Here is a 23,239-nt window from a genome sequence, read left to right as displayed (position 1 = left end):
TCAGTCACACGGGAAAAATCATGTGCGAATATGTGATATAAAAAAAAAAAAAAAGTTTGTTCCCGGTTATAGACTTAGTTTTTTCCTTACTGTAACATAGCTTTACTGTAGGCTTTAACTAAGCTTCTTATGCATATGTTTGTATGTTGGATTTGGTTTGGTGGATCTTTTTCCTCATTGTGGCTCTTCAAGCCATTCAACATCATGTCGGAGGAGGCAGCGCTTTAAAGGGATCAGGGGATCAAGCTGATGCGTTTGGTCACGAAGGATACTGTACCATCCCTACCTCTACCACCCAAAATGTTAATATATGATAATACATCCCCTGAAATCCCACCCCAAGTGGGCTGCCGGTTTGTGTGAAAATACCAATGAAAAATGCCACGCTGCAGCCAGGTCCACACTTGCTTTTTGACTGCGCTATGTGTTGTTATCACAAAATAAGGCATCGCTGAACTCTGTTTCAGTTATTCACAATAAACACATGTATCGAAGCAGAAAATAGCAACAAATTACTAAATTACTCCTGATAAATATGTGTCACTGGAGGGCATGGGTGCATAAAACAAGATTCATTGAGATTCCCTTCGGTTTTGTTGGAGCCGAACTTCCCACACAGTCACCGGTTTTGTAATTTTTGACAGTGTGTTCACAGTCCAGGATCAATAGCACATGGCTGTTTTAACTGCTCAGGGCCCTCCTGAGGACATTTGTGAGAGAAAGACATTAGAGCGTTACAAGTGGGAGTGTTGGGTCTAGAGAGTGGTTTAGGTGTTTGAGGAAACAAAGCGGCAATTGTAAATCTTTGTGGAGAACTGTTGCTTGCTGCCCACGGCCAAACAAAACATGCTTTGGCGGTTTACACACAGACACATACTAACTGCATGTCTGGTCTTGTGTCTTGTGCATTACGATGATGAGTAACCGGAAACAACTACACCAATTCACCGGAACATTATAGCCAGTGTCTCATTCCAGGCTCCTTGAACTTCCTCTCCTCCTGTGCGATTGCTTTTCCCTGCCCTGATGTGTTTCAAGCGTGTGATCGTTTTCACCTTATGATATTATATATTGGGTTTGAGTTCTGTGTTTCTTCTGCCAGGCATTCCAGCCTCCTTTTCTGAATGTCATGTTTTTGATCTACCTTCCATCAAACTACGCCCCAGCCCTTGGATGATAATTGTATTTTGACCCTCATTTCCACAACTACGTCTTTAACTACAACAAACTCCACCTTTTCCCTTTTACCCCTTTCCCCTGCTCTTTACTGAAGAGAACTTGTGTCTTGTTACCTGTTGTCGTGTGTATTTTGAATCCACCTGACAGATGGCTGCATCTCCAGGACTGATCCTTGTTGGAGGGATTCCTGGTCTGCAGTGATCAGCCTCTGTCAAACGTGCTGAACTAGTGACCAGATCACAGGCGGCCATGGAGGCCCCACTTCACAACAGCCTGGATCTAAAGAATTCAATGCTAAACCTTGGTGCTCGATAGCACAGCGCAGAGTTCATGTTTCAAGCAGGGCTGTTTCGGTAGCAGAAGGGGGACTTACACAATGTTAGGCAGATGGTTAGAATTTAATGATTGATCCACACGGCTTTGAAAGACAGCACGGGCTGCCTCTTTGCTTGGTACCCCAATCCACAAAACAAAATTATTAATTTTCTGTCGTTTTTTTGCTTTTAAATTTGAATTACTTTGAATGTGATTTGTTCCAATGTCTGATATTTAGGACCGAATCCTCATTTTTCAGTTTCACAAGAAATCAAATTTGCCTGTAAAGAGGATGTGTCTTCTACAAGAAGAACTAATGAGAGAAATCTATGAATGGTTTTAAAGTAATGCACTACAGGATCCCCATTAGCCCCGCCACCTTTGAACAGCTTAGTAAAAATATGCCAATGTGACGTCGAGATAAAAGGGAATAGAAGTGACACATCATTAAGTAAAAAATCTGGATGAGCTCAGTTGTCAGGAAATTGTGCGCAGCACACTGACAATGGGCCTCCAGGAATACATGTGACTGTCGCACCAGAGCTAAAGCAAAGCAGAGCTTATTGAAGTCTAGCAATACAGTAAAAATGAATATTCTTGATTGGAATGAGGCTCATCGCTCAGTCACTGCTGATGGAACAACCCCAGAAAGTCTCCATGCAATTGCATCACAAATGAGATGCTGTGTTGGCTACAGTTTGATTGTGGTGAAATTGCACACAAATTATGATGAAATTCGAGCTGCAATGACACAATAACCAATGAAAAGTTTCACAAGCCTGTCTGATGTATACTTTTTGTACTTATTTAAAGTCACTCGCAGCAAGGTATGTCTCTTTGAATTGTGATATTGGTCAGTGTGTGGTCCAGTGTAATACAGTTGTTAAGTTTAATCTGCCAATCACTCTTCTTCTGGAAACCAATCAGTCAATCAATCAATCTGCATGTCACAGGTCAGCATAAGATGAGTTCACTTACGGATGTTATACAGATGTTTCATTATTGGGGTTGTTTTGTACACCTGACTTCAGTTTTAGGATGCCTGAAAACCAGAAAACTCAGTCTTGGCCACTATATTCATAGGACTTAAAGACCAAGACAAAATAAAAATAAAAAACAGAGTTTTGCAGTGTTGAATTAAGTCCCCATATTAACATTCAAAGGCTCAACAGAAGCACAAACCCTAAAAAAAAAAAAAAAAAGTGTAAATGAGCAGGATGATGTCATAATTTTTTGGAAATAGTTTGTATTCTTTAGTAGTGATCTTGGGAATAAAAATCAAATCTTCAACACCAGTTGATGTTTATGTGTCTATTCACAGCTGATTCATAATGATTTAATAATATCAAAAAAACTGATCATTCTTTTAGATATTAATCATTCACAAGCTACTTACAGCAGTTTTTTTTTTCTTTTTACACAATCATTCGTAATACAAATTGTCTTGTTTTAGTGAAAAAAAGCAAAATCTTCCATTATAATAATTTTTTTCACCTATTTCTAAATACTCTAGTGAAACAAATGCTCTAAACATTTTGGGTAGATATGTGTCGCGTTTGTTCTGAAGTCATGCTGAGACCACTACCCCAGCATGTTGTAACCACACTGTACTCACCAATGACTGAGATATTCAATTCTGCTACTTCACAACAAAGTTAAACAAAGATAGAAGTTGGAGCAGCTGTATCATCAGACTGAGTAAAACCGAGGCTACAGAACTACTATTTGCAGAGGTTTTGCTGCTTGTTCACATTGTTTGTGTTACTGGTCAGAGCTGGGCAGACAAGTTTCTACACTGAGGAATGATTCTCCGAGTGAGTAATCAATTATGTTGCAATTAAACTTCCCATGACAGACAGCGGACTCAGGATACTGAACCCTTAAAAAAAAATCTAGTGTAGTAAAGGCTCAAAATATTTTAATACTCGTATCTGTACTGACTATCTAGTCAAATGGGAGGAGAGCTGTCAGCTCCACATCTATTGATCTCCCAGCGGAGAGATCCCAAGTGTGACAGAATCACAATACCATGAATGTGATATCAAATAATAGTATTTTCTCAAATACAATGAGGGCAGTGAAGACCAAGAAGCTTGTAGCCAGAAGGTCGCTGCTCCCAGTCTCTGGACCGGAAAAAGATTTGAGAGGGAAAGTGAAAGTTACAATTCATCCCTGTACTAATCTCCACCGCTGTGGGCCTGTTGTCACTGCCTTTAAACTGCCAACTGTTCCACAGGCACAACATAGAAAATACTTTCTTTTTTTTATTTCTTTCTAAACAATTGTTGTGCAGATATTCAAATAAGTTAAAACAGACAACGACACACACTCCCATTAACACCTGTCGGCAATTTCAGAGTCTTTCTGTCTCTACCCCCTCTCCAAAATGAGTCCTCTCCGCTCTGAAGGCTCGGCCTTCTTTGTCCCATTTAAATAGTCCATCGGCTCCTCTATTATCATTGATATAAAACAACCTAACGGCTCAGCGGCCTGGCAGTACAAGCTTTGCATTTAACCTCACACAACTCCCTCATCATATTTCCTCCTGGCGGCCTGAAAAGGATCCAAGAGATATGCGATCCTCAGGTTATGGATTTGCAGATCACAATAAATGGAAATGGGGCTTTAAATCTGTGGAGTCCTCTTCCAGTAAAGGAAGACCAGTTCTGTAATTAGCATAAAACATACCCCATATAGCCTCGACTTGATCATCTACAGTATATAGCACGTCAATACAGTTAATCAGGTTACCAGCCAGGAGACGACACAAGAAAGAGTAAACTTTTTTAAAAAGTCATACCTCTAACATACATTACTTAGGGGAAATGATGCAAACAAATCTGAATTTAACTGTCCAACAAAGAAATCACATTTTCACTATTGTGAAGTTTAGTATATTTAGATGTGATTGTTTATTTTTATTTTTTTTCACAATCTGTAAAAATTTTTTGAATGTAATTGTCACATAAGATATTTTTATGGAAATGTCACAAGTAGTACAATTTAAAATTATACATTGCTTTAATTGTACTCAATTACAAGTAAAGGTAGTGACTGACAAATACGCAAGAAAAAGTTGGTATTCATTCTATCAAAAATATTTACTTTAAAGCTCATTTATCAGTGCATAATAAATTAAATAAAATTACACAAGTTTAGAAAAGTAAATAAATTATTGTTTCGTAACAATTTCAATTCATAGAGTTTGGTGCATCATGGTATAAAATTGTATTTAACTGTGAATCACATAAATTACGCACAAAAATACTCATGAAAGTATCTAAAATTACAACTTCAGTACCGTAATGTGAGTGAAATGTAAATCACTGGACAATAACAACAATGGCCGCCTCTGGAGTGTCATGACTCCCAGTTCATATTCTCCTGGGACTTGGTAGTTTTATACTTCAGTGTGTGTCGAATACAAACGTCAGTGTACTCCTCATTGTTAATTTTTTATAGCGCATTGTCCTCTGTCCTTGTTTTTGTAGTTTCTTAACAAAAAAAACAACAACAACAGCACCTACTTGTGGCCCAACACGCTAAGTAAATTTTTTTCAGCATTTGTCAATGGAATGTTATCGAGTAATGAAACATTACAGCAGAAATAGGCAGGAGAGGTCGAACTACAACACCTCAGTGCTTCAAAAAGCTGAATGACTCAAGAGTGTGTCGACCAAAGTGGCCATTTGTTACTAAGACTCAGTAACTAACCAACAATATTTCACAATCTGCATGAGTGTTGTGCACTTGGTCTTCCAGACTATTTCAAAGACAATAGCTCTTAGAGAAACAATGTCCTTGCCTTTACAAGAGATCCAATTTTCACATGCATGATTTGTTGTAAGCACTGTGTGGCTGAAATACAAGAAATGCAGATTATCCGAGGAGTAGCAAAAGGGAAATGATATTGTGAAACAGCCTGGTGGTAACCATGAGACCATGAAATGGAACCTCGGCTCCGGTGTGTCAGCCGGGCAATTTTCCACCGTGTGAGGTCAGACAAATTTTGAGAAAAGCTTCCTCCTGCCTTTGTGTAGAATTTCACAGGACAATAATTCTTCAGATCACAAAGGGGTTGTTGTGGTTGCATATGTCATAACCTTCAGTTTCTTTCTTCTGTGTTCAAAAATACATTCAGTTACAGACCGAAAAAAACAATTTTGTGTGTGTGTGTTTGTCTGAGTGTATGCGTTGTGGGTATTGGGAGTGGAATGCATATGGAGCATGCTCATCCCAATATTTGAGCTGTAAAGAGGCCATCTGTTGGATCCATGTGCATTGGGCCTCAATCACAAAACATTCACGGCCAGCCAAATTTTGCAAAAGTGCTTTTTTTGATTCGTACATGACACAAAATATCTGCCAGCAGCGTGGTTAATATGTCTGATGATTGTGACTTCCCATGTGGTGGCTTGAAGCACATCTTACCACCGGACGTTTGTAGCTGAGCTGCTCCAGTCTGATGCTGATGAAGCAGATAGAAAAGTGGGCACCTTAATCAATAGAACACATCTAATTGCCGGCGACGCTATCAAAGCAGTCTGCCATTGTTCTCCCCTGAAAATTCATGTCGACTCTTAGTGGCCAGTGACCTGTGCGGCAGCTCACGGAGACGATTTATACTTGGCTCGGCCCAGGATTGAAACAATAGCGGCTCTTCTGCCAAGAGGCAATGATATTTGTCAGGCTTGTTGATTGATTACTTATTTTAATGTCCCAGTTTTGCTCCTCAATCTCAAGGTAACACTTTATGGCGGAGGCATTAAACTGTGAAACCAAGCCAGAGCTGACAAATCTCTACTCCATTTATTGAAAATCTGTTTTTTGTCAATGTAATAATTCATGTGATGGTTCTCCTGACAAGTATACTAAAAAGCCCAAACTCCTGCATCCATTTTTACAAATGTATCTGTAATAATATTGCAGTACAAGTAAAAACCTTTGATGCAGCAAGTGCAAAATGAAAGCTGAATGTGTTGTCGTCGCGACAGTTCAGTTTGTTACCAATCACACATTCGACATTAAAATAGCACTTACTGTAACACGAGTCAGTCGTCAATAATACACAATGAATAATAATCACTGCTTCGTTATTATGAACATGGTCTCTCACTGAGCTGTCTGTGAGCTTTAGCACTGGAAGAAACTCTCACCCGTTTTACAGGACAAGAATGTGGACTGGGAGTCATTGTTCTTATTGTCCACCTACTGAGCATGTGCAGAAAAACTATTTACTACGGCCGTTGTAAAAGTTGTATTTCCTTGTTTCTATAGAGCTGGAGTGTTTTCAAAACGTTCTGGTTCATTTCTGCTTTTATGGCTGGTGTGTTTTCATGTGTCCCCTCATGTCTTGTGTGTTGGGTTTCTCCTCCCTGCTCCCTCTCTGATTAGCCCTTCTGTGTTTTCACTTGTGTCTCTTGGAGCCTTTCTTCCTGCTGTGTAAATAAGCACTCGGCCTGCCCCCGTGTCTTTGTTGGTTCGTCTGTTTAATTACTGTGTGTCCTGTCCAGCAACCTGTTCAGCCTTGCGATATCTCCACACCTCCTTGTTCCCTGTCTGTTTCCCCGATGGATTATTAGTTTTGCACAGTTTGTTATACGTACGGTCGCATTTAGTTCAAACTGAAATGCGTTTGGCTCCTATTGGATTTAATCTGTAAAGGGATGGACAAGTTTTTTGTTTCTTTAGCCTTTTGCATGCATGTTTTCACAAACTAACCTTCATCGTGTGACTTTGAGACAATTTCTTTTACTATTATCTCACTACTTCCACTGGTGCAACACTGATCTATTGCTATGACAAAAATAGTGCTTTCCCTACTGGACAAATTTGTAGAAGCATCATAAATTAGTTTAAAGTTTAAATTAAAAATTTCAACAACAGAGTACTGGCTTTAACCCTCCTGCAGGTTGGTGTTGGCCTACTGGACACATACAGCCCTGTAACATGTGAACCAAAGTGAATCAAACAGCAGAACAATCGTCTTTGTCATCGTGAAGACAACACAAGTACGAATGCAGTTTAACAGACGGTAGAGGAGAAGGTGAAAAGTATGCTTGATTTTGATTTTCAGTGTGACTGCATGCACAATTTTGTTGTTTTTAACAATGCCAATAGAGACCATTTGGATTCATGACACTGACCCACACTAAATAAACAATTGAGCTCATGTGTTACACACATTATTAGCACATCCTAATGGAGAGAGACAAAACACTATGAGAAAAGTTACCTTAGAACATTAAAAAGCAGTGACTATGAACTGTAACTTGAGAACTAATGTTCACTTCTTTATAATCTGAAAGCTGTGGCCAACGAAAATATATGTTATATAGCTTTAAAAATTGATTGCACTCTTTACTGGAAAACATCTTATGGCTGCAACGACCTTGAGTCCTTTTTATATCAGTGCAGAACTTTGTTGTACAAATATGGCACATCAAAACATGCTTTCACATTTACCACAACCTACACTCTTCCAATTACCTCAGCACATAATAATGAGCACAACTCTCACAATTATACTTTATATTAATGTTATTAGGATGTTTTGTTTGCTGTAAGGTTTTCTTTTTTGTCTCCATTGAATCAATATAATTGGTTTTTTTCATGCAGGTTTCTTCCCTCTACAAACCTCCTATATGTTGTGTGCAGCCACTAAACAGCAAAATTGTGAAATTAAATATTAGCTGCTTCATGAACATTAAGCCACTGACGAGCAAGATCTTTTCACAGGGAAGTGTAGAAACTAAATGGAAAGTGTGCATTGATCTGGAAAAAAAAAAAAAGATGTTATTGTCTGTTGCATTCAATGGACGTGTGAAGGTTCAATCCCCTGATGTGTGTTCACAAACCAAAGCGTCACCCTGAAACTGAACGTCAACATCCTCCAAAAGCACCCATAACCACAGTAAGAGTGATCGATTTTAACACTCACAGGCAGCTCGTAACACGACTTCTCCGATCTGTTTGTACATTCGGGTCCAGACTTTTTAGATCAAAAAATACCGCTAACTGGATTTTATTGGAAAATTTTAACACTGGGATTTTGCATGTTCCCAAAGGGCTTTTTCTTCGGTCCATGAAAATCCATGCTGGAGTTCGCCAAATAACAAATAGATAAACTAACTTTAGCTTCTCTAAGGCAAAGTTAGCCTATAAAAACCCACGCATTAGCAGGAACATGCAAATTCCATAGAGAAAGACGTGACATGGATTTGAACTCACGACCTGCTCACTGTGAAAAGCACTAACCACGATACTCAGCTCGACCCTAAACTAACACATTCTGAAGATGGAGTGAATGGCTGGGTCTCAACCTTGTTTTTCCCGTTCTTCTCATTCTAATCGGTCTTTCAAAAACTTTTTCTTCAGGGGTCAAGGATTGACTGATGTCTTTCTCAATAAACGTAAAGAATGTTTTTAATGGGCTCTAGGAATCGAACACCATAATGAGATGATTGCCATTCGTCCACACATTCCCACAGCAGTGGCTCCACCGCTTCAAGGTGCTCGTCCTCGATCGGAAGCAATTAAAGCTTCATTTTTTTGCTGAAAGAGACTGACCCTGCACACACAGGGTATTCAAGGGCAAACTTTTATTGCATTTTAGCTGTTCATTTTTCTCAACAACGGTGTGGAGTTTTTAAAAAATTGCTTCCAGACTGCGAAGGGTTTCCAAATGCACTGGTCTCTGATTGTCGTGTGTCTGACTGATGCACGCAGCACTGCACGGTGTCACAAATGAATTATTTGTGCTAAGTAGATCGACGATAGGCCATACAGTGAAGAAAAGAGAGCGTTAAAAAGATTCAGTGTTTACATTCTACTGGAGACTGGGTGCACGCGGGGTGGTTGTATTACAAAAACACAGCACTTACTAGTGGACTGATATGCAAACTACAGCGAATTTAGAATTTGTGGTATTTCTGTGTGTACAGCGATTATTACTAAAATGTTATTATCTGTATCTGAAACTCTTTAGATGCCAGAAAGAAAACAATACTGTTTCCAGTCAATCATTGCAGCGTAAACAACAAGCAAACTCATTATTGGTCTCTCTATCTTAACAGTTTCAAATTAAAAGAGCGAATGAATATGTCATTAAAACACCATCAGAGACAATAAAAAGCTAAAACATCCAAAAATATTTTCAAGAATAGCTGACACCATGGAATAATGATCAGGGTATAACAGACAAAAGTCACATTCATGGAACTGACTGCTCAAGACATAATGACCACTACACAGTACACACAGAGAGGAGTGGAAGGGAAATGTAATAATTACTATGAATAACAAAATCAAAATATAAAATGATTTTTGCAGTTAGAAAATGAGTACACACTGAGATGGAATGAAATAGTTTTTTTTGACATAATACATTCTGCCATAAATTCATCACGCAACTACCCATAACTGTATATCTCATGTTATATGATATGTGCCATGTCTTTCCTGCTGTCGGCGACAGATCATTCAGCTGAGCTCATGTCAGGCAGAAAGTCAGCTACAGTTAGTTGAGTTTTCACTGAGGCTGTCGACGTGTCTTTACAGCTTCATTCTCAACATCTTTTCAACTTGGAAATAAAAGCAATGTGTGCTGATTGTCAGTTGATGTAGCCCCCGAAATCCAAACACACACGATCAAAGTGCACAGCGCTTTTTTCCGGAGCCAAACCTCGAACTTCCGACCCACACACACACACACACACACACACACACACACACACACACACACACACACACACACACACACACACACACACACACACACACACACACACACACACACACACACACACACACACACACACACACACACACACACACTAGAGGTAAGCGCAGTCTTTTGTTTTCCAAAGCCGTTATCTCAGCCACTGCCAGCTCTTGTTAAATGCTGCTTTAGCCTTACTTCAAGCCCTTAAGAGAAGCCCTGACGTATTGGCAATGTGCTGTTTATCGCTGTAGTGTGCTTTTCCATGTCCAGGCATATGTCCTGACTCCACATTTATAACGGGACGCGAGACAGTTTTTTGTTTTATTAAAAATAAGCATATTCCGTTTAAGATAAAAATGAATGAATCAAATATCATCGGAACATTTAGAAATTCTGATGTTTAAAACATTTTTTTCAGGGTAATATTTTTAAATTACAGCACTGACATATACGGTTTTCTACTTTTTATGCATTTGTATTTTAGTACAAGCCTCCCAAACAGAATTGGTGTTTAAAAACTTATTCGTAATTTATTACTCTACATAAGGAGATTATTCAAGTAACAGTACTTGAAAATGTATTTCTCTATTTTTGAACACAAATATCTGTACCATCTTGTTACATTCATCAACAGATGACAGCTCAGAATTACAGTAAAAGAAACAAGCAGCTGAATGGAAGAGTTTTCCAATAATAGCTGAAAACGACGGCTGAAGACTTATGATTCACAACTGTTAAAAAGACAAATCTGTCAATGGAAATCATAGTGCCTCAAACAAATTACAGGCAAGTTACTACTACTAGTTTTTTGTGCTGGAAACATTTTTCTGTTTGTAAGTTGAATCATGCTGTGTGTCACTACCATTGATTCAGGTGTGTATCAACGCTGAGTTAAGAAAGACAAAACAAAATATTATTACATGTATGTGTGCACATGTGCATTCGTGTATGTGCATATGAATATTACATGCATATTAAATGCAGTTACCTTATACTATTAGTAATGTACTTTCAATTGAGTGTTTTCTAGGACTATTTTCACCGTTTTTATTGGATGTAATTTAAGCAAGGTAAAAACAATATGTTTTCTCCTTGTTCTACAGAAACGTGCTACTGGTGCCTTCAGTTAAGTGATGATCATATTAGAATACATATTTGCATTACTTAGATATACTGTTGTCAGATGCTTTTTATCTCCTAAATTGAATCTGCTCTTGATTTCATTGTGAGTGGAAGACGAGGAGCAAACACTCACAGTATGTTGCTCGACCTTGACAAGGTTTCACAGCCAAATTACATTTTGGTCTATGATGTCCGTGGGAAAATACAATTTGCCATTTTATCCTCGTAATTTAAATTCTATCCATGATAGGCAAAACCAATTTTCAAAGAATTATTTAGCATGCTTCAGAGTCCTTACGCCAAAGTTGTGAATTTTACTCCATGGGAATATAAAATGCCTGCGCTGGCAAACACACTGTAAACATCTCAATACTTCATCATCACTCTGCTAAGAACTAACTGCTTCTGAGTCAGACTAAATTGACTTCTCAGGGCTGTATTACATGTTCAAAGATTTTAAGAAAGTAACCAAACACTAGAAAGATATCTCAAGAAAGATAGTGATTGAAAGTTGTGATTTGATTTATGAAAAGTGAAATTGTAATGCGTTGTTTTAGCAACACTGTGAGTGATTTATTCATGTTGCATTGGACAGATATTTGTTTGTACAGCCACACGGTGGGGGTCCGTCTCCCATGATGGTATAGTTTTGGGGAAACATGTGAGTTAAGAGAACTCCTTAAATTGTAATTGTTCTTTGATTGCACCTTTTTATTTATTTATTTTTTATTATCACCAAACCAGTTGTTCTTTGTTAATGTGCATCTGTGTACTGTGTTGACTCTTTGTCTGATTCTTGATTTCCCCAAATGTACCACTTTGCCTAAAGTCTCAGCAACAACGAATTAAGAAGGGAGCCTGAAGAAAAAAGGCTTTTGTGCAAAGAGGAGCGTTGATTTATGGCTGGTTTAGAAGGTGGCCCCCTGAGTCAAGCCATGGTATGATGCAGGAATAAATCTCGCCCCTGATCTGACTGAGCCTGACTCAAACATAACAGTTTGTTTGGCCCCTAAGGTCGAGTCTGCTGGCCGTGGGCCACTTGCGGTATTTAATCTTCAGCCCTCTGGCTGAGCTAAAGCTTGGATAATCCAAACCTACATGGACACAGACGGTCCCCTCACCATTCAGAAAGACTTGCAGATGCAGAGGCGGAGGTTTACAAGCCATCTGTGGATCCTTCTTTCTGCAGTTCACTGCACCTGGAAACAGTTAGTACAAAGCAACCACAGCGAAACTATAGAAAAAAAGAAAAACAACCAATTAATTCATGAATGGTTGATAAAAAGATCCTAAATAATGACTTGTGACAGACTGTTGGACACACCAACACCAACATACTGACTCTACTTTTACAGACATACGTAATAGGTTGTTTTGGCATCTGTTATTCAGGTGCGCCATACATTTCAGCAGCTTTCTTTTTTCCTCAAAAGTGTTCTTTTTCTTGTTGTAGGAATCTACACATAAAGCCCAGTGTGTGTCTCTAATGCAGCAATATGTCATTTGCATATGCAACATGAGGGACTGAAAAGCAGTGTTGTGGATGATGCTTTAAAATGTAATGGATTATCATAATGCCTCTACTTTTGACTGGAATGTGTTAAGATATTTGGAAAGTCCCAAAGCTGCCGTCTCTCTGTCCTACTCAGTAAATGTTCTGCTATTTGCATTTATCTCAGTTGTTTTGTTGCTGCCTCTTCCTGTAGTCATGAACATATGTTCTTTGTGAGATAATCCTGATTATAGAGCATCCTCCTCTAACTGACTAATGTGACTAACTCACAGTGCTGACTGCTCAGCTGATTCTATAATAAAACAGTAATGAGCATCAAGGTGGTCTGAACAGGAGGCAACAACGAGTTACTTTAACATTAAAGAAACTATTGAAGGAATTCTACTTTAGAAAGTCGTGATTTTCAGTGACTTGAGGCAGATAATGCAGCTATATCCTTGAAATGAAAAAGCATTTTTTTGCAAATGTATTTTAATTTTCAAATTTGACATTTCAAAATGGAATTTGGTCACTATTTGCTGCAGTGTCTTTAGAAAATGAAATCCCAATCGTCCTTTTCTTTTTCATTTTAATTAAGTCACAGAATAAGCAGCCCTGTCAAAAAAAATGAAAATGCAGTTCGGATGATTGATTATTAATTTTTATTTATGAGTTAAGAAAAAAAAAAAAAGCAGTTTAATCTGAAAATGAAAAAGCATTTCTGTTAATACATTTTCAAATAGATTGAGCCATATTCGCTTCCATAGAAACCTTGAAACACGAATTGTGATTTGGCAACTGCGTCAGGTCAAAACTCGTCAGACTGAGGTATTACTTGTCAGATGATTTTAGATATTGCTCCTGCCAGGCATGGACATTTTAAGTGGAGAAATTAAGCTTTTGAGCACATTTGCTATATTTGTATATTGTGGCTTGCTGAAAACAACAAAAACAAAAAATGGGGGAATGCACGTCTTTTTCCTCTTTTTCACTTGACTTCTGTGGATCACATCCATAACGCAACCGCGCGCGTGTCACTGAAAACTGCTTATATCTGCTTATTCACGCAGGTATTTCTGCTTTGAAGTTCCTCTCTAATTGCCATTTCCTTTTGAAGTCTTGATAAATTTAATACCCGACGTAGATTTCAGTGGGAGTCATTTCATCTTTGGAGCACCAGCTTGTAGTTATCTCCCTACCTTTGGGAGAGTGGTCCTCTGGGTTTTACGCCGTCCTTTTTGGATTTGTTGCTGTACATTATGCTAATAGACGAATGCAAATATGGTGCCTGACAACAATTCCTCTCATGGTCCTCCCAGGTGTTACCAAGAGTTTATGACCCTTATCAAGGTACTGTATGTGCATGTGAGTGTGTGTGTGTGTGTGTGTGTGTGTGCGCGGGCATGAAGGAGCAGGAGCAACCGACTCAGAGAGCGAGTGAGAGAAGGAGGGAGGGAGAGAGCGATGTAAGTGGTAATAGAATTAGGAATGATTGAGTTCACTGGCATGCACAATCCTAATCACCTCACATTTAAAAGACCCTTGAGTAATTGTCATGGCCTGCAATTGGGCAGATGGATAAGCAGGGCACAGTCTCAGTGGGCTAAATGTCAAAGGCAGACAGAAACCCCTGGAGCACAACACCCACACATAATCTCAGTTCTTCGACAAGGACACCGCCAAGGACAAGGACCGCCACATATCTGAAACGGCAGCAGTTTAAAATACTTTGCATGCGATATATTTATCAACGCCTGCATATCATGTTTACACTACGTATGCTCTCAGTCTACACTTGTACACTCTTTTGTTTCTTTCTATTTTTTTACTTGCATTGAATTTCATCAGCTAAGTTCGAGCCCATGCTGAAGCCAAGATACAAAAAAGAAAAGAAAAAAAAAAAAGCCACAGTGCCAGTTTTCACTTATCTTCTCCCTATGAGAATGAGTATCAGATGTTTGATATCTAGGGTGCGCATGTTTGTCCTGAATTTTTTTTTTTAACCTTAACACATCTCGGCTTGTTTAAAATGCAGAGCATCTGTCTCTGCGTGTAAATGTTCCCATAAATTAGACTTTGTTTACACCTACATCCAGCAAGTCCCCAAAGAATTTCAATGCATCTCTTGATTCACCTATGCACCCAAAAGTCGATCGCACGGGAGTTTTAAAATTTCAATGTTTACTGTTGTATTATTTACCATTGCAATGGGGTTTTCTTTTTAATGGGGAAAATCCCTAAAGAGCATTTTGCTGGGAGCGGCATTGGTCTTATTATCAGCTGCTAAAAGCTCTCTCATTCCTCCGATCCCCAGTGAGCATGACAGGAGCTCGAAAAGGACGGCCACCGCCGTCGTACTCATGAGGAACAAGGGGAGAAGCAGAGGGCTTGAATTCACAGCACGCCTTTTAAAGCACACACAACTTTTGTGAAAGAGCCACTGTCTTAACACCAAAGCTCAAAAAGCCACGGCGCATCACAGAGAAACCAGCATTACAAGACAAAGAGATTCAATCACATTGATTTAACATGGCGCTGCCTCCATCTGCAGCTTATTAGAGGGGATAAAACATTCATGTGAGGGGGACAAAAGGCCGTGCTGACACAGAGACTTTGAGCGTCAGCAGAATAGATTTTTAACATGTTTTTAAAAGAGCAATCCTGACAATTTAAAGCATTCACAGCAATCTGATGCTAAAACCACACTGCACCATAATAGGGGCTTTCATGGAAAACTAACAGCCTTGGGCATTTTCCACAAATAAACCAACCTGTGCCGCCTCTGCTCAAGTAATTATATTGCTTTAACAAAAGGTGGATATGGTGTGACAGTTTACCAGGCATCCAAGGAGAGTTCCCAAATAAAGTAGCTTTTTTGACAAGAGTGTAAACAAAAGTAACAAAAACTGCTGGTAGAGTTGAATTTAAGTCAGCAAAACAATTTTGCCCAAATGAAGTGAAGAGTCCACACAAAGTGAAAATAAACGCCATGTACAGTGAGTTCTGGCGAGTCGCTGTGTGTAGCTTATGAGCATTTTGCTTATGCCATTTTGATATATCTCAACTTTACTGGATATATCATATTGTGGTCTATAAAGGATGTTACACAGACCACACTGTATTATGTTGGCATGATGCGTGTAATCTCCATCTCAGAGTGACCAGTAGAAGCCATCACTACTACTTTCACCTTGACCCTAAACATAACCACATCCCAGTCCATTCATCCATGTAGGAATCTGAAATATACAGAGAAAATGTCTGGACAGAGAGGACAGACAAGCCTCCCAGCTTGACCCAACTGAAAACACGCCTTCCCCTACATTCATTTTATATTTTCTACACTGGTTGCTAACTCATTTTATTCTTGCCACCGTGCGAAATGTTCCCATACGTCAGTCACCGATCAATCTGATCTCACCACCATTAAAGTGCAAAGTACACTAACACACACACGCGCACACTTTAATTGCCAAAATGTTGTGTTAATGCTGCTCCATCTGTTAATCTCAGTCCAGACTTACCTGGGCAACAATTCCAATGAACTAATAGAGAAAATGACACATTATACTTGACTCATATAATGGCCTTTCACACTTCTGTGTGAAGTATAGAAAGTGAAAGGATGGGGAAAGACATAAATTACCTGGCTGACTGACATTAACTGAGTGGAACATTTCTTAGACAGACATGAGCATAGAGGAGACAAATTATATGATTGAAAGGAGTTAGCTGATGATTCCCATGGCATAAAACACTAGGATAAGGTTCAATCTTGTGAAGCTTATCCTTTATATTTCTTAACCTTATCCTGTTTTTCAGCTTCAGCTTCTCTGCCAGATTTGATCTAAAAAAAGAAAAAAAGAAAAAGCTGAAGTAAATATCTGACCAAAGGTTTCTGCCTTTTTGTTTGGTTTTCTTTTGGTTTAGTGGAAAGTCAGGGGCCAGTTCAGATCTGTAGCCTCCTTTTGTGTTTCGTGTTTTACTTACTGGTAGAATTGGGAGAGTTTATAATGTCGGTCATGTCAACTCTGATGTTTGTGTTTTGGACTTGTAGTTCTTTGTTCTAGAATTCCTGAATATATTTGTGTTATTTATACTTTGACAAACCTCTGACAGCCCTGCCTCAGTGTTTGTGGGTCTTTCTTCTTAGGTTTGAGCCCAAAAGAATGTTTGTTTTTCCTTTTTTACATTAAACCCAATTTATTATACCATTTCACTATCAAATGTGATGTATATTAAACCCCTTAAAAGGAATATAAGATAACTGAGTGGTACAGTAAAGAATGTATCTTTTATTTGGTGTCAGGGAAATTGTTTTAATGACGCCCTCTCAAGTGGCTGCAGTAAGTATGACTGCAGCAAAGGTGAGTTTGTGCACGCAAGTGACACTGGGGCTGTATGAATGAAATAAACTGAAATGCCCACTCTTTTGTAACTTAAAAGTTTGATACTATGTTCAATGATTTTACCTGTGGCGCTTCTGTAATTGTCAATCGTTTCCTAAGCAACAGTCCAATAGCTCTTTTAGAAAACAAAATGCCTCACTCATTTGTGTTTGTAACACCGTTGTAAAGTCAGAATCTTTCCAATTCAAAAAAATTGATTGTAAAATGTTTTTTCGAGAGTTCCTTTTCCTTTTTTTGGGGGGGCCTCCTGTTTGGCAATTTCCTGTGCCAGCCCAATCTGTTGATGCAGAGGTGGGAGGAGACGCACAGTTGAGCCTGGGTTTATGCCAGGCAGGCGCTGTAAAATTGCATTTACAATAAAACCTCTTACCATAAAAAGCAAAGCAATTTTCAAGGCCTTAGTACACAAAACTACACACATGGACATAGCTGAAATAATATAAAAATCAGCTTTTCATCATCGTTTAGTTAAATGGAGCCTTGCACCCCATTTGCCGCTGCATTTTATGTTTTTGCTTTTTCATTTCCTGCACACTAATATGTTCATTTCAAACATATATTGTGACCAAGGGAGATTGTCACCTTCAATCTCATCCACACCTCTAATCTGGTTCAAAAGAATTGTCAATACCGTTGTTACGTTTGCTGCATATACACTTACAGTAGCTTGTTGCTGGATATGTTGTGGCTTCACAATCCCTGACTTGATTATTTTAAACTTTGCACTGACAGAAGGGCCAATATTGAAAAAAGAAAATGTTGTCAGGGTTTTTGTGAAAGTTGAAGAAAAGGGACATTTTTCAGACATTTTGAATTTCAGTCAAATATGGTTGAAATTTCCGTGTCGGGGATGAGTCATGAGCTCTGTCAGTTTCAATCATGCAAAAGTTATTCAAGGTATAAAAACTTCCGTGCAGTTCTTGGTATTAGAGTTTTTGAAGAGCCGAAGCTTAACACCTTGAAAACTTGATTCGGTCTTCTTTTTATTTTTCACCTCAGAGTACCTCACATGTTCAGCCTACCAGTGCTGGCAAAAGCGCAGCCTGAACCACTCTGTTGTCTGCAATTAGCTGCAAATCAATTCCAGAAAAGCAAAACCTCTTAATACAATACCTGATCTGATCTCCAATTAAATACAAGCACACAGTTTCTGCTCGGCGCCAAGAACTAGTCATGTGTGATAACCATGATTTTTAACGATGATCTTAAAACTAAAGCTGTTGCAAACGCCACCATTACTAAACAGAAACTCAAAATATGCACGTGTTCTTAGAGGGCTGACATGCAGGTGGTTTCAAATCGTGACTTAAAAACACAGACCCACCTCTTTCTTGTCCCACGTTTTTGTGGTGTTTCCATTTCTTGATGGTTTTGCACCTTAAAAAGCTCAACACATGACATCTTAGTTCAGGTTTGTGAAGAATTGTTGCTATAAATCACATTCATATGCCAACCTAAAGGCCCAGAGAGACAAAGCTCCAATCTCATCCACTAATGAGGAGGCAGTCTACAGAACAGAGGTCCAGGCCATCATATCCTGATGCTTGAATGATGACTTGCTCCTCAACATCAACAACAAAGAGATTCGTCATTGACTACACACGGTGAAGAAGTCCCAGCAGAGAGTCTTCTTCCTGCATTCCCTCGAGAAATCTGTTCTCCCACAGAAGCTCCTCACGCTCTTTTTCCAGTGTGTGGTGAGTTATGAGTATACTGTGTGGTTCACCAGCAGGCTATTAGGATTGCATTGGAAATTATTGGTGACCCCCTTCCGTCTCTGGACCAAATCCAGTCTACCTGAAAAAGAAAAAGGCTGAAAGATCAGGAGTGAATACACACACAGTGGACAGAGTCTTTTTCAGGAGCCTCCCCTCTGGCAGGCTCAGAGTCATGAGGTCAAAGACTGAGAGACTTACAAACCGCTTCTTCCCCACAGCTGTAAAAGCCCTGCTGGAAGCCTGAACTGGCTTTGCACCTCATCCACAACTTACTTATTTGATTTATTATTTTAATGTCCCTATTTTAATACGTTGCTGTTTTCATCCTCACTACTGTGGCAAAGAGTGTTGTCAAACTCATTTTTATTGAATGTGCAGTGACAATTTGTAAAAATGTATAATGTATAATAAAACGTGGTATTTGCTGCAGTACGTTCTATTAAGTAGGGCCATGTTGGAAGACTGAGCTTGTCAGTAGCCAACGGAAGTGAATGTGAGTCACCCACCGTCGCACATGCCATGTTTCATAATCAGAAAAGTGATTGTGTTGTTGGTGCAGAAGAAATATCCTGCAAATAACCATCAGGATGCTGGAGGAGAAAAATAAAATATTACATTCATAATGGATTGAAAATTACAGTGCAGGTTGAGTCATTGAATAGCTGACATTGTTTTAAAGGACGAGAAGAAGTGGCGACTGAATATGAAACAATAATAATGATCATTGAAGTTTATTTGAAATAGATGAAGACACAAACAGAAAAGTGACAGAAAAACAAAAGAATTGTTTTAATGTTTCAAGAACCTTTCATGTGTGGCTGGTATTCAAATTATCCAGATGCAATGACCTTTAGTATCAGTTTGCTTCACTGATATATTATCCTCTTTCAACATTTCATTTCTTTAACCTGCTGTTACACAACAAAAAGTGATTATTCAATACAAACTGACCAGATATCCACCTGCTGACACTGTTTGCTCCAGTAATAAATGAGTCTAACACCAGCACTAACGTCTGCTCGTTATCTCTATCTGTATTTGTGGAGATTTTTGAGGGTACAATGCAAAGACAAGCATACAAAAGTATGCTTTTCCACTGGAGGCGGGGCGTGAATGAACCACTTCTCGGGAAGGATTTTAATTTGATGTAACTCAAGGCGGAATTTGGCTTGTTGCTCCATATAGATTTCCCAAGAGTTTGTCGTGGTGGACTCTGTTTGACCAACAGTGAGAAAAATACATTGCTATCACTTGTATTACAATGTCAGAGGGAACACGTTGGTACAACTGTACTGTCCAAGATTACAGGCTGTAAGAGAAGTGCTGCTTGGCATAAATCAAAGGATGTGCTCGTACAAAGTAGCACATTGCTTATTTATAAAATGCTTGTTCGCAAAGCAGCACTTGTTGCACTCACAAGCCTTGACAAGGCAGCAAGAAAGTGCCTTCCTGACTTTGAATAAAAAGGCTTTGACAAGCAGATCCAGTTCATAATGAGGGAAAAATCCACTACAGAGCTAAGAGAGTGGGCAGATAAGGTCAAAACCTAAATGTCAGTCTCTTTAGAGCAGACACGAAAGTCTTGCAGAATAAAAGTTAAATTGTCGCTGTGTCATAAGCCTTGTGAAATCAGCTAGTCCGATATATTCTTCATCAGCTGTCTGTTTGTCAGAATTCTTTGTTAAATGATTGAGCACATTTTGTCATCGCAAAAGTTTCCCAATTCATACAGGAAATGTTCTCGCTGTAGTACAGATTAATAGGGGGGGGGGGGGGGGGGTACTTTTGTGAACAGTTGTCCTCGTGTTGTCCTCATGTTGCTCTGCCCTAAAATAGATTTTGTGGTCATTATGGACTGGCATCTGAACACTTCCAGACTATACACTGAACTCAGACATCTCCTCATTCAACACTTAAGAAGACAAAACTAAAATAGTTAGAGGACTGAATGCTGCTACAAAATTCCATCCAAATGCAGATCAGATTCTCAGCGTGGTTGTAATCTGTTATTAGCAATCAATAATGTTTTTTAATTAAATCTAATCCAGTAAATTCCAGGATGTCTTGCACTTCCTCATTGGTTGTCTGCGTTTCCGCCTCAAAATCTTTGCTGCATTGCAGAAATCCCCAAGCTAACGACTCTCTCTGTGACACTGGCTGCCTGATGAGTGATCCTGACCTAGAAACCAAAACAATCAGCAGGAAGGCGCTAAAACCGGAAGTTAGTAGGCGAATTCACTATAACTGTATCACAACATGTATAGAAGGGAGTCCAGGGACGGTGGTGACGTTTCCGTCAATATCGCAGATCTCATTCCGATTGCATTGGGAATTTGATACAAAGTAGTGAAACCCGCGTGAGATTTATTGATGGAGGTCTCTTGCAACACGGATAGAGAACTGTTCTCCAACATGAAGGGTAAAATATTGTTAGCTCATATCTGTAACATGGCTGTACGCTCATAAACATTGGGCTGTAATGCAACATAATAAAACCCACCATAATATTAACGCAGAAATCATCATTTTGATATTCTTTCACTTTATTTGACTGTCTGTTCGCATACTAAACACATTATCAGCTATTGCTGTAATAAAGCTCAACAACCAAGTGAATGTGTCTACTTGTTTGTTTCAGTCAGTTAATTAACAGATGATCTACAAATGTGAAATTGTAGAAGTGCAGGGCACAAGTTGCCCACTCCAGTTTTAATGACAAACAGACTTTTGGCACAACACAGCCATCAAGCAACTATCTTGAGACACATCCAGAGAGGCAACCTTGATGGGTTCGAAGCGGAAAAAAAACAACCCATTAACCACAAAACATTCAAAGCTCCCACAGAAACAAGTGAAGTTAAAAAAAAAACCTTTCGTACTTCTAAAGTCATATTTTGCGTCTAAAACTCGTTTTCTAGCAATACACACACACACACACACACACACACACACACACACACACACACACACACACACACACACAAATGTCATAAATTATGTGTAAGACCATAGCAAATCAATATTAGATATATTTGTGAAACACATGGATAAAACATGGCGGTTTGCACTTTTTCCTTCCAATGAGGGTGTCCAGTTCGATTCCAGGTTGCATGTTGTCCGCGTGCACGCGTGTGTGCGTGGTGTGTGCGCAGTGTGGAAGATGGATGAAAGGATGGATGGATTCTTGGTCATCGAGAAGTACACACAAGTGGGAAAAGCAATCTTTTCTGTATTAAGCAGTACATAACCATGGGTCAATATCAAATGTCATAAATGTTTAAAAAAAAAAAAAAAAGTCACTTTTCTTGGCCAGCCCCACCACGCTGATTGTAAATATGTGCTGTGGAGTGCAGTGTCAGTTTTTCTTCCAAAGTCGTCCTCCCTGTGGGTTTATCTCAGCAATCCCATGTACAGCACATAGCTACAGTTTCAATTTGAAGCTGCTGCTGACAGCAACATTTGGAGAGATTGCTTGTCATAATGTAATCATGAAGAGATTTGTGTATTAATGATTGATAGTGAAGTGGGTCTACCTTGTGGATGGTGTCTACCCTGACTGCAGTCATCAGTGGATAGCAGGGTGCAAATTATTGATCACTGCGCTTCCAGCAAAGCCCGTTACCTCCCTGACAGACTGTACCTCGCATGACACCCTGAACCAGCAGCGTATCCCAGGAATTATTGAGACTGAAATGTGCACAGACGAAGCGGGATGGCTTTCCAGTGCTCCTATTCCTCTAATTGGCGAGACACGGCTTCAGCTGTGTCTGACAATAGAAGGCTGAGGGAGCAGAGGGTTTGTCAGTTGGGAGCACTGAAGTGAAAACAAGAGAAGTTTAAGAATAACTGTGCTGTACGTGGTAGATAAGGCACACATTGATCACCCTCCATTTGCTTTAACTGCTCCACATTTCTAGATTTAGAAAAAAAAAATCCGACATCTGCTAAGATATACTGTTTGGTTACAACACTTTCTTTGCTTTTATTTTTTTTCGTGTGTGTGTGTTTTTAAGGATCATTGACACAGCCAGCCAGAGACTTCAAATCCACTGTATGTATCATAAGCCCAGCAAGAAGATACATTTTTACCACACTAATAAAAGCTCTAGAAGGTTAAAAAAAACCCACACAAAAAACCTCAGTGGTCATGCTGTAACACTGCATCCATCTGTAGAAGTGTTTTTTTTTTTATGGCTGCTGCAGGAAGCCCCTGTGGTACTTATGCACAGTGGTGTAAACCTGAAGCATATGGAGCACATCCTATTTTTGGAGACTTTTTTAT

This window comes from Lipophrys pholis (genome assembly GCF_963383615.2).
Source record: "Lipophrys pholis genome assembly, chromosome: 13".
NCBI classification, from domain to species: Eukaryota; Metazoa; Chordata; class Actinopteri; order Blenniiformes; family Blenniidae; genus Lipophrys; species Lipophrys pholis.
This window is presented reverse-complemented; position numbering follows the sequence as displayed.